Below are 12228 nucleotides of genomic sequence, written 5' to 3' on the forward strand. Positions count from 1 at the left end.
AAGATAGCAGGAAAATCCATCTCTGAGGTGTGAGGGCACGTAGATCCTAAGACGTGAAGAGAAGAACGCCCCAGGGCAACAAGTGAGCTCGAGGGCTACCTTTGTCTCCTCTTTTTATACGTTTATCTCTCCCTGGGCCTGTCCTATGTAAATTGGGCCAGCCAGGAGTGTTGTTTGTTTTACCTGAGGTCCTCACTCCGGTCCTCGGACCTTCTTTTGTTCTATTTTCAAGGGTTTTTCCCTTCCTTGTCTTTTAGCCACCGCCATTTTGGACTCCTTGTCCCTATTCTGCCTACCTAACAATACCAACTGGAAAACCAGACCCCCCCGGATGGAAGAGCCCCAGGGCTCGTACATCTGTGTAACCCAATAGAATCATAAATTTTATTATGCTTATTGGGGTATGACCACAGGCCTGTTGATAACTGTCCACTGTTAACTACCTAGGCTTAAGGCATATGAATCACGGGTTTAACTTTGATTGTATCTTTTCCTTTGTTCAGACTAGTTTCAGGGAATTTGGGGAAGTGGGTTTGGGCATGTACACTTTGGGTACATAAGGTTTTCACAAAAACTGGTCGGGCTCCTTGGCTAAGAGGAGACTCTGCCTTGGGCCCGTCGGTGTAATAAACTGCACTCCACTATCTGCATTGTCCTTCTGAGTGAGTTTGTTTCCCAGAACATGTGGCTACAATACCATTACCCTGCTCACAAAGTACCCCACCTCTCTGCCCCATGCGGTCCTTGGGCCTCTCTCCTTCTGTGTGACTCTCCCCTCTCCTGCTCCCCACCCCAGATTCTCTTCTTCCTCCTGACTCTCCACCTCCTGCCCAGCTTCAGCATCACCCATGCCTCCCACTGCCCACTGCCTCTGCCCTGGTCCAGCCACCAGCTCCCTGTACTGCACATCTACAACCCTTCCTGAGAGTTCTCTACATGATAATTTTACCCCTTCCAGTCCTTTCCCAGGCTGTGGCCTGATAGACGCTTCTAATGTGCAAATCTGATCCTGCCACCCACCTCGTTTTCTCCCAGAGTCGAGCTCCATCACCTGACTGAGGGGCCTTCCGTGATTGCCCGATCTCACTACCTGGTTCCATCTTCCCCACCTCAAACCAAGGACTCCTTCCAAGACTCCCACAGGAAGCAGTTGGGAAACAATTTTATCTACAAACAAACAGCATCAGATAAGCCAAAAGCAGCTACAATGGCACTTTGTCAAACACCACAGTCTATTGTGGGTAAATGTAAAACCCCTCTGGCTGGGTGAAATGCTGAACATTGTATTGTATTTTGGTTTCTTCTTTGAACCAGGAGGCATTTTTTTTTTTTTAACTCAACTCTATGTTTACATACAATAAAATTCATGTCTTTTAAGGATGTAGGTTGATGAGCTCTGACAAATGACCTGTGTAACTACCACCACATTCAAGGTTTTTCAGAACTCTTAATTCTGTTCCATTTCTCTGTATGTTTATCCTTATGACACCACACTTTCTTGCTTACTATTGCCTTGGAGTAAGTTCTGAAATCAGGAAGAGTGAATCCTCCAACTTTGTTCTTTTTCAGGATTGTTTTGGCTACTTTGAATCCCTTGCAATCACATGTGAATTTTAAAATCAGCTTGTTAATTTCTGCAAAGAAGCCCTATGGAATTCTGGTTGAGATTGTGTATTTGTGAAGAATTGATATTCTTTTTTAAATGTTTGGTGAAAGTTACCATCTAAATCATCTGGGCCTGGATTTTTCTGTGTGTGCAGGGTTTTTTTTTTTTTTTTTTTTTTGACCACACCACGCAGGCAGCTTGTGGGATCTTAGTTCCCTGATCAGGATCAAACCTGGGACCTCAGCAGTCAAAGTGTGGAGTCCTACCCACTGGACTGCCAGGGAATTGGTTTTGATTATTAATTCAATCTCTACTTGTTATAGATCTATTCACATTGTTTATTTTGTCTTGGGGGTTTCCCAGGTGGCACTAATGGTAAAGAACCCACCTGCCAGTGCAGGAGAGACAGAGATTTGGGTTCAATCTCTGGGTCGGGAAGATCCCCGGAGGAGGATAGCAACCCAGTATTCTTGCCTGAAGAATCCCACGGACAGAGGAGCCTGGTGGGTCCATAGGCTCGCAGAGTTGGATGTAACTGAAGCAACTTAGCATGCGTGCACACATTTCTTCTTGAGTCAATTTTGGGAGTTTGTATCATCTAAAAATTTGTCCATTTCACCTAAGTTATCTAGTCTATTGACATAAATTACTTATAGTATTCCTTTATAATATTTTTTAAATTTCTATAAAGTCATTAATACAGTCCCTTTTCCCACTTTTGATTCTATTAATTTGAATCTTCTTTTTCCTTAGTCAACCCAGCTAAAGGTTTTTCAAATTTACTGATATCTTCAAAGAACTAGATTTTGGTTTCGTTAATTTTTCTCTTTTGTTTTTCTATTTTCTATTTCATTAATTTTATGTTTTTCTATTTTCTATTTCATTAATTTCAAATAAAGTTAAAAATTTTAAATCTTTTTCTATTTTATTGAGAAATAGACTTAATTTTTTGTTTCAGATGTACAACATAACAATTATATACAGAGAGAGAGCAAAATGATCACCGAAATAGTTCAGTTATCATCCATTACCATTGTTATTCAGTCGCTAAGTCGTGTCTGACTCTGTGACCCCATGGACTTTGGCGCACCAGGTTCCTCTGTCCTCCACTGTCTCCTGGAATTTGCTCAAATTCAAGTCCATTGAGTTGGTGATACCATCCATCTCATTCTCTGCTGCTCCCTGCTCCTCCTGCCTTCAATCCTTCCCAGGATCAGGATCTTTTCCAATGAATTGACTCTCCACATCAAGTGACCAAAGTATTGGAGCTTCAGCTTCAGCATCAGTCCTTCTAATGAATATTCAGGGTTGATTTCCTTTAGGATTGTCTGGTTTGATCTCCTTTGCTGTCCAAGGGACTCTCAAACATCTCTTCCAGCCCCACAATTTGAAAGCATCAATTCTTTGCTGCTCAGCCTTCTTTAGGGCCCAACTCTCACATCTGTACATGACTACCGGAAAAACCACAGCTTTGACCATATGGACTTTTGTCCGCAAAGCGACGTCTCTGCTTTTTAACATGTTGTTTAGGTTTGTCGTCACTTCCCTTCCAAGGAGCAGGCGTCTTTTAATTTCATTGCTGGAGTCACTGTCCCCAGTGATTTTGGTGCCCAAGAAAATAACATCTGTCACTGCTTCCACTTTTACTCCTTCTATTTGCCACAAAATGATGGGACTGAATGCCATGATCTTTGTTTCTTTAATGTTGAGTTTCAAGGAAGCTTTTTCATTCTCTTCTTTCCCCCTCATCAAGAGGCACTTAGTTCCTCTTCACATTCTGTCTTTAAAGTGGTATCAGCTATTTGTAAAGACTGCTCAGACAATCAATTTACCTTCTTGCATTTATTTTTCATTGGGATTGCAAACCATTTTTGTCTTGAGACAAGAAGTTTCAAGATCCATTCTCTTACCGACTTTCAAATATGCCATACAGTATTATAAACTATAGTCACCATGCTCTACAGTATCTCCCCACAGCTTGTTAATTTTATAACTGGAAATTTGTACCTTTTGACCCCCTTCAATCAATTTTCCCACTCCCCACTCCCAATTCCCACTTTCATCTTTATTATTTCCTTCCTTCCACTTGCTGTAGGCTTAGTTTTCTCTTTTTCTGATGTCTTAAGATAGACATTGAAGTTATTGATATGAGATATTTCTTCTTCTTCTCTTTTGAGTGAGTAAATTAACTTTTTTTTTTTGGCTATGCCTCATGGCATGTTTGGAGAAGGCAATGGCAACCCACTCCAGCACTCTTGCCTGGAAAATCCCACGGACCGAGGAGCCTGGTGGGCTGCATTCCATGGGGTCGCTAAGAGTCGGGCACGACTGAGCGACTTTACTTTTACTTTTCACTTTCATGCTTTGGAGAAGGAAATGGCAACCCACTCCAGTGTTCTTGCCTGGAGAATCCCAGGGATGGGGGAGCCTGGTGGGCTGCAGTCCATGGGGTCGCAGAGTCGGACACAACTGAAGTGACTTAGCAGCAGCAGCAGCATGGCATGTGGGATCTTTAGTTCCCCATCCACGGATCAAACCTATGCTTCCTGCAGTAGAAGCATGGAGTCTTAACCACTGAACCACCAGTGAAGTCCCTAAATGCTTTCTTTAATTATCAATTTTTAGACTTAATACAAAGCACAATTGAAATACTTTCTAAAATGACATTTGGGTAACTGCCACAAAAAACCCACCATTGTTTAATAGCATTTTTTTTTTCTGTTTCATGACTTAAATCTCATAAAATAAGTAGAAAAAACACAACTGATGGTTTTATCCTGTGGTAAGTCATCAAGAAACAAAGCATGGACCATTAGCAAGTAGCTCTTGGGATCTTGCAGGGAGCTAAATGAGAAATAGTTTCCTCTGAAGTCTTTGGATCTCTGTTAGTTCAAGTTTCTATTGTATTGTAGGGGAGGATACTACTGCTGGCAAAAGACAGTTAGATTTCCCTGGTGGTGCAGCAGATGGCAATCCGCCTGCCAATGCAGGGGACATGGGTTCGGTCCCTGATCTGGGAAAATCCTACATGTCTGTGGAGCAATTAAGCCCATGCAGCACAGCTACTGAAGCCGCGCTCTAGAGCCTGTGCTCCACTACAGGAGAAACCAGTTCAATGAGAAGTCCACACACCACGACAAAGGGTAGCCCCCGCTAGCTGCAACTAGAGAAAGCTCACGCACAGGAATGAAGGCCCCATGCAACCAAAACTAAATAAATAAATACATTTTTAAAATTAAAAACAAACAAAAAAAATAATAAAATAAAATTAAAAAAAAAGAAAAGAGAGAGACAGTTGGAGGGGAGACTTTCCAAAACCTACATGTATGCATAATATGTTCTTTTACATCAGCTGGTAAAGAATCCACCTGCAATGTGGTAGACCTGGGTTCCATCCCTGGGTGGGGAAGATCCCCTGGAGACGGGAAAGGCTACCCACTCCAGTATTCTGGCATGGAGAATTCCATGGACTGTATAGTCCATGGGGTCGCAGAGAGTCAGATACAACTGAGCGACTTTCACTTTCACATTATATATGTTTTTATAATGAAAAATATATAATTACACATATACAATGAAATTATATGTATACACATATGTATACATACACATATATGTAAGTATAAATGTATATATACATATATACATAATTTCCGGTTTACAAAAGGAATTCACACATTGTGAAAACTTCAAACATCACATCTCAGAAATAAATATTATGTTGCACTTATAAATTTGCCAATATTTCACTATTTTTTGATAAATTCAGTTCAGTTCAGTCACTCAGTAGCGTCCGACTCTGCAACCCCATGAACCGCAGCATGCCAGGCCTCCCTGTCTATCACCAACTCCTGGAGTCCACCCAAACCCATGTCCATCAAGTTGATGATGTCATCCAACCATCTCATTCTCTGTCGTCCCCTTCTCCTCCTGCCCTCAATCTTTCCCAGCATCAGGGTCTTTTCCAATGAGTTAGCTCTTTGCATCAGGTGGCCAAAGTATTGGAGTTTCAGCCTCAACATCAGTCCTTCCAATGAACACCCAGGACTGATCTCCTTTAGGATGGACTGGTTGGATCTCCTTGCAGTCCAAGGGACTCTCAAGAGTCTTCTCCAACACTACAGTTCAAAAGCATCAATTCTTCAGCACTCAGCTTTCTTTATAGTCCAACTCTCACATCCATACATGACCACTGGAAAAACCATAGCCTTGACTAGACGGACCTTTGTTGGCAAAGTAATGTCTCTGCTTTTGAATATACTGTCTAGGTTGGTCATAACTTTCCTTCCACGGTGTAAGCGTCTTTTAATTTCATTGCTGCAATCGCCATCTACAGTGATTCTGGAGCCCAGAAAAATAAAGTCAGCCACTTTTCCCACTGTTTCCCCATCTATCTGCCATGAAGTGATGGGACCGGATGCCATGATCTTAGTTTTCTGAATGTTGAGGTTTAAGCCAACTTTTTCACTCTCCTCTTTCACTTTCATCAAGAGGCTCTTTAGTTCTTCTAAAGACATCAATTTTCTACCGTCAACCTAGGAATATATAGGAGGACTCCCTGTAATCCTTGCATCCTAGAGGAAACCACTGACATTCAGTATACATTCCTTCATGCTGGAGAGTATGTCTGTGCACGTTTAAGGTTAGTGGAGTTATCACCACAATGATATAACGTGGATAATTTTGCAACCTGCTTTTTAATCACCTTGTAGAACAAAGCAATATTCATTGCAAGGACTGTAGGTGATGTTGAAGCTCCAATACTTTGGCCACCTGATGCAAAGAGCCAACTCATTGGAAAAGACCCTAATACTGGGAAAGTTTGAAGGCAAAAAGAAAAGGGGGTGGCAGAGAATGAGATGGTTAGGCAGCATCACCCACTCAATGGATATGAATTTGAGCAATCTCTGGGAGATAGTGGAGAACAGAGAAGCCTGGTGGGATACAGTCCTTGGGGTCGCAAAGAGTCAGACACGACTTCGCCACTGAACAAGAGCAAAGCAAATCCTAGCACTGGTTGTGCCGTTTCCCTTCGCTGGAGCCTCAGTTTCCTTACTTGTAAAAGTCAAACTAGTGATTCCGTTCCAGTTATTAATTTATTGACTCTCAGCTCCAAATTTATCATGTTTGCCTTCTCTGTGAGTGTGAATCCAGGCCCTTTACCTTTTTTTTTTCCTTTGCCAGATGGCAGAGTGTTAAATTTTGCCAGTAGAGGGCGCTAACAGACACTGCTTGAGGAAAAGGTTTTACTTCCGGGTTTTGATGAGCATCTCGGCGGACTTCCGCAGGGGGCCCAGCCTCCCCAGCTCAGCTTCCTGAGGCGGCTTTTACAGCACTGGGTCTCTGCAGTGCAGGTGGCCAGCAGCCCTTAGCCCGCAACCTGGGAGGAGTGGAACGCCTCTAGGGAGACTCTTCATGAACAGTTTTTCCCAGCATCGTAGGGGGTGGTTTTCCAGCAAGTTTCACGGGGCGTGCACAGCATTTGAGTAACTTCTCTACCATCCAATGAGCCCCAGCCATTTCCTCTCCAACAGGTCTGGATCTCAGCCCAGCCCTGGGGATGGGAGCTGCTACTTATATTTGCTATTCCTGTGCCCTTTAGAGTTCTCTTTACTTCTTACTAGTCAGTTCCTGGTTATCCCAACCCCCTGTAAATAATTTTTATATTAGACTTTAATATAAGTCTTACACGGGCTTCCCTTGTGGCTCAGGTGGTAAAGAATCAGCCTGCAATGTGTGAGACCTGGGTTCGATCCCTGGGTTGGGAAGATCCCCTGGAGAAGGGACAGTCTACTCCAGTATTCTGGCCTGGAGAATTCCATGGATTGTATAGTCCATGGGGTCACAGAGTATAAATAATATACATTTATAAAAATATAAATATAATATATTTATTTAAAATAAATATATTTATAAAGTATAAGTAATTCTTATATTAGACTTTAATATGTATAATATAAACAGTTAATAATTCTTTATATTAGACTTTTCCTGTTCAAATCACTTTGTGGTTTTTCTCTGGCACAGATCCCCTACACTGTTATAAAGATCAAATTGCAGGCAGATTCTTTACCAGCTGAGCCACCAGGGAAGCCCCAAAATATTGGAGTGGGTAGCCTATCCCTTCTCCAGCAGATCTTCCCAACCTAAGAGTTGAACTGGGGTCTCCTGCATTGCAAGCAGATTCTTAACCAGCTGAGCTACCAGGGAAGCCCAAATAATTCTTATATTAGACTTTAAGGCTAATATAAACAGTTAATGATTCTTTATATTAGACTTTCCCTATTAAAGTCACTTTTTTTTTCCCCTCTGACTGGCACAGATCCCGTACATTGTTACAAAGATCAGACGAGATCCTGCAGGGAGAGCTCCTAGTTCAGTGCCTGTGGGGCAGTGAGCACTCAGAAAACAGTTGTAATATCTCTACCACAATCATCATTTCTCCATGTCAGTACCTGTAGAGCAGCCTCTTTCTTAGCAACTATTGTTCTGCTTCTATAGTATGGATGGAGTTGTGAATCACACTATTCCTGATGGAATTTGGATTATTCCAGTTTTCCATGACTACAAACAGCCCTGTGATTGCTGCACAGAAGAGCTATCTTTTATTGAGCTGCAGTAGTTACACATATTAACTCAGGAATCCTCACAACATGCCTAGTGTATTAGCTCCCATGGCTGCTGTAACGAATTGCCACAATCTTCGTGGCTTAAAACAACACATATTTATTATCTTACAGTCTGGATGTCAGAAATCTAAAATGAAGGTGTGGGTAGGGCTGTGTCCTTCTGAAAGCTGCACAAGAGAATCTGTTTCCTTGTCTTTTTCAGCTTCTAGAGGCCACCTGCCTTCCTTGGCTCATGACCTCTTCCTCCCATCACTTCACCTTCTTGATCCAACTACTCACTGTGATCCTCCTGCCTCCCTCTTACAAGAACCCTTGTAACTGCATCAGGCTGGCCCAGATAATCCAGTATACTCTCGCCATCGCAAGGCCCTTAACTTAATCAAAACAGTAAAGTCCCTTTGATTGTATAAGGGAACATATTCATAGGTTCCAGGGATCAGGATGTGGATATCTTTGAGTGGGCATTATTCAGCCTCCCACACCTATGAACTTGAAACTACTATTCCACTCATTTGACAGGTGAGAAAACCGAGGAACAAGGAGAGTAATTAACTTGCCCAAAGTCACACAGCTCATAAGCAGCAGAGTTAGGATACAGGCAATCTGGCTTGATAATCCAAGCTCTAAGGATTACATAGCGTTGTTATAAATCTTCACATACCTGTATAAGCACTTGTGTAGAATATATTTCTAGAAGTGGAGTGACTGGGCAAATTGTTTAACAGTTATTTCCAATTCTTCCTTCATGACAGCTGTGCCAATTATTTCCCACCAGCAGTGCCTGAAATCCTGAACTGTTACCCCAACTCTTGATGCTCTAGGGTCAGAATGTTACTTGAACACACAAAATCAAAAGATTTTTACTGCTTCTTATCAACTTAGGGACTGAAAAGTGTTTCTCTTCATGAGAGGAGAGGAACAGTTCCTTAGATAATAGTAACCAAAAAATTACAGTTGGAATAAAGAAGCATTGATTTCCTGGAGAAAAGAAAATCATTTCGTTGCCTTAACATACTGTAAGACCGCAAACATTGTCCTAACACTGATCATGAAGACCAGCTTCCTGTCTTCACCAAGACTTGAACGTTCTACCTTGTCAGAAGCACTGCTTCTGAGAGTTTTATTTTCCACCTAAATGGGCTGTTTTCATCTCCCATGTCATCTCCTGAAGATCTCTGGGTAATAAATCACTTCCTTCACTGAGCCTTTTCAATCACTCCCTTTTGGGGGGCGGGGTCACACTGGTGGCATGGAGGATCTTAGTTACCTGGAGGATGGAACCTGTGGCTCCTGAAGTTGAAACACGGAATTTTAACCCCTTGACCACCAGGGAAGTCCAATCACCCTTCTTTATCTTGCAACCATGCCACATGTGTTATTTATAGCTTGCTTTTCAAGGTTTTCCATTTTCCTTCCCAGTGTATGAGACCAAATACTTCACTAACCCCAAAGGCAAACACTTAATATAGTTACTTTTAGAGTCTTCATTTTACAGATGAGGAAAAGGAGTGAAGTGACAGGTTCAAGTTCCCACAGAAATGGGATTCAAACAGGCATCTGCCTAAAGATGCTCCTGATCCTACTGTGTCTCCTCGGGAGCAAATGGCCTCCTGGTGTGCCCTTGAACCCCAGGCCTGCCTGCCCTGGGACTTCCCTGGGTCTTGGCCAAGCTTGCAGGGCTGCTTGCACTCGTCCTGGCAGGTGACGAAGGCAGCCAGCAACACTCAGGCCCTGCTACTTCCTACTGCGTGAGCCTTCAGAGCCTCAGTTTCCTCATCTGTAAGATGGGAACAACACTGGTCCCCCTCATAGGCCAGTAATGAGGAGCTGGTATTATCCCCAGTTTGTAATGGATGAAATGGAGGGTCACACTGTGAGGTCAGGCTGTTCCCTTCCTAGGCTGCTAGCCTCTGTGTGCCAAGCTCAGCTGGAGAAGCAGAGTTACAGAATCTGGGAGGCCAACCCTTTATCTGGCTCTTCTTTTGTAACTCTTCCTGGTGTCCCCTGTCCATCCTGTTGTATCTCCTCGCTGTTCTTCTGTGCACTGGGACTTTCAGATGCCCCCCACCCCTGCCCCAGCTCAGGGGCCCTGCCCTTTCTGCTCTGGTTTCCTCTCTAGGTGAGGCCCCATGCATGGCACAGGACTGATGTTTGGCAGGTGCTAAGAGAATGTGCCACTAACTAAACAACATCGCCGACCCCCTGTGTTGTTAAACCCTCCTCTCCAACTGTGATCTCTACCCCAAAGCATCACTCCAGCCCAGCCTGCCACACTCCATCATCCCACAAACACAGTTCAGGCTTAAGTGGGGCAAAGTTCCAGACTCTGTATTCTGGTATTCAAGCCCCCTACTTTCTCCCTTTTCATGACAAGATGCTCCCCACCCCCAACACTGCCAAGTCCATATTCACAATGTTGTCCCCATCTTCCCAGGGAAGTCAGAAGAATCTCTAGTTAATATTTCTATTCTGCCCCAAGCGGCCAGCACTGTCTGATCGTCCCTCTGATTGCCCTGCACAAGTAGTTGGATGAGAAAAGGGACAAGTCTCTGCTGAGCAGCGGCTCTGTGTCAGGTAAGGCACCCTAGTTTATAGATGGGGGAACTGAGGCTCCCAGATAATGTGAGTTCCCACAGGCAGTGATGGGGGCTGGGCCAGGATTTGAACCCAGGAAATGGCGATCCACTCCAGTACTCTTGCCTGGAGAATTCCACAGACAGTGGAAGTTGGTGGGCTACAGTCCATGGGTTCATAAAGAGCCATACACGACTAAGTGACTAATTTTGATCAGGTTTTTTTTTTTTTTAAATCTACTGACTTTAAGGGGTGTGTCCCTGGTGGCTCAGAGGGTAAAGAACCTGTCCGCAATGCAGGAGACCTGGGTTCAATCCCTGGGTTGGGAAGATCCCCTGGAGAAGACATGGCAACCCACTCCAGTATTCTTGCCTGGAGAATTCCATGGACAGGCAGGCTGTAGTCCACGGGGTTGAAAAGAGTCGGACACGGCTTACCATCTGAGCAACACCTACTGACTCTGGCATCCCTTCCCCTTGAATCTGCTCCCAAGGGCATCCCAACCAGACATTTCATAATCACTCTCAGAACTCTCGTCCAGGCTCCATAGGGTGTGGCTGCGGGTCTGTCCCCAACCTTGAGTCCCCTGAGACCTTACCTTTGGAGGAGCCCCTTGCCAGCCCAGTCACTCCTGGACACTGGACTCTGTCCAGCTAAGGGGCCAGGTTTCCATCAGTGTGAAAGGCATTTGAGCTGCTGACAGACCCTCTCCGCACAGACACTGGGGGACCTGGAGGCGATGCTGGCCCTAGAGACAGAGAGCCAAGTCTGCTGGGCTCAAGGGAGGAGGGGGCCCTCTTGACCTCTTGGCTTCTTCTGGATGTGCTGGGTTGTCCCTCCTCTGCCCTTCTCCTTTCCTAGGTTCACTGCCTTTTCCCTCCCCAGGCTCCCTCCCTTGTCCCAGGGTTCCTAGACCTTCCCAGGACCTTTGTTTCACTCTGCTCCCCAAACACACTCCTTTTCAGAGGTTCTGCTTCCTTATGCCTCTCTCCCCTGGTCACTCCATCATTCCACCAACACGATGCCTCACTGGATCCTCGAGATGCCCACCGGCAGGTGGGTGCAAGAGTCTGGCTTGGGGACAGTTGCCCTCCCCAAGTTTTTTCCCACTGAACACTGCATCCTTTCATATCTTTCTATCGACTTCCTCTTCCATTTGTCTCTCTCTCTGCTTCCTTGCCTCGGTTTCCCTATCCTCTGTTTCTTCTCAAGGTCTCATCCTTATATAACGCTGGGAGGTGGACTCTATTACCATCCACATGTTAGACATAAGGACACAGAGGGGCTGAGAGTTTAGGGGACCTGACAGAGGGGCAGACCTGGTAACTGGCTGGGCCCGAGCAGTTGCGCCAAAGGTTGGTCTCCCAGTCACCCTCCGACTCCTACTCCGCCCGCCGACCACGCCCACCGACCAAAACC

The 12228-nt window shown here is 44.5% G+C and overlaps 1 long non-coding RNA gene across 1 annotated transcript; it reads right to left on the reverse strand.

The window, feature by feature from the left end:
* Positions 1–473: 473 nt before the first annotated feature.
* On the reverse strand, positions 474–12196 carry LOC139180651 (uncharacterized). Its single transcript, XR_011564898.1, has 3 exons — positions 12129–12196; positions 11408–11557; positions 474–1167 (listed from the first exon to the last, which is right to left on the reverse strand). It is a non-coding gene; the product is annotated as an uncharacterized lncRNA (long non-coding RNA).
* Positions 12197–12228: the final 32 nt, after the last annotated feature.

This window comes from Bos indicus, chromosome 29, assembly GCF_029378745.1.
Source record: "Bos indicus isolate NIAB-ARS_2022 breed Sahiwal x Tharparkar chromosome 29, NIAB-ARS_B.indTharparkar_mat_pri_1.0, whole genome shotgun sequence".
NCBI classification, from domain to species: Eukaryota; Metazoa; Chordata; class Mammalia; order Artiodactyla; family Bovidae; genus Bos; species Bos indicus.